Genomic DNA, 745 nt, shown 5'->3' on the forward strand with positions numbered 1-745 from the left:
TCTTGGTCTTTTTACTACTAGGTACTAGCTTTTGACTCATCATCATTTTTTCTTTTACTCGTTTTTGGTGTAACTGGTTTTACTGAATATGAACTTTCCTGCTATTATTTAATAAAATATCAATTATATAAATATAAAATTATGTTTTATATCTATTATGATATATACACACAAACAATAAAATGAGAATACTTACATCTTCGTTTGATGAGCCTTCATCAGTTACAATGGTGTATGAAGACATTGTATTTACCTTTAATAAAAATTTGTAAATTAAGATTTTTAATATACTAGATTTTTAAAAACTTATACCAAATCAAAATATATTACTTGTTATATAGTCTTGTAGCGGTTAAGTAACGGTGTGAAGCGACGATGCATCAAGTCTAATAGATAATGTTGAGATTTAACACTGTCTATAATCAATGTATGCTGACTATTTATATACAATCTAATAAGGTTGTATGAGTGTGTAAAGTGATCATCAATTTATGTATTTCTAATTAGGTATAAATAAAATAAATGTAATGCACTCATTTTGTTTTAGGCTTTCCACATTAAATTGAACATAGTGGTCATTTGATCAGATTACCTATGCTATTTTATAATTTTAAATAACTTACATATATATAATTAAAAAAAAAAAAATAATGTCAGATTGCAACATTCAACAATGAAATTATGTACACCACTCGAAGCTCGGACCAAACCGATTTATAATAAGAAAAAAAAAAAATAATAATAC

At 25.0% G+C, this 745-nt stretch overlaps 1 long non-coding RNA gene across 1 annotated transcript; it reads right to left on the minus strand.

Moving 5' to 3' along the window:
- Nucleotides 1-57: 57 nt before the first annotated feature.
- On the minus strand, nt 58-443 carry LOC103311302. The gene is made up of 3 exons (XR_511234.2): nt 331-443; nt 197-253; nt 58-101 (listed from the first exon to the last, which is right to left on the minus strand). It is a non-coding gene; the product is annotated as an uncharacterized LOC103311302 (long non-coding RNA).
- Nucleotides 444-745: the final 302 nt, after the last annotated feature.

This window comes from Acyrthosiphon pisum, unplaced genomic scaffold (genome assembly GCF_005508785.2).
Source record: "Acyrthosiphon pisum isolate AL4f unplaced genomic scaffold, pea_aphid_22Mar2018_4r6ur Scaffold_1461;HRSCAF=1950, whole genome shotgun sequence".
Taxonomy (NCBI): Eukaryota; Metazoa; Arthropoda; class Insecta; order Hemiptera; family Aphididae; genus Acyrthosiphon; species Acyrthosiphon pisum.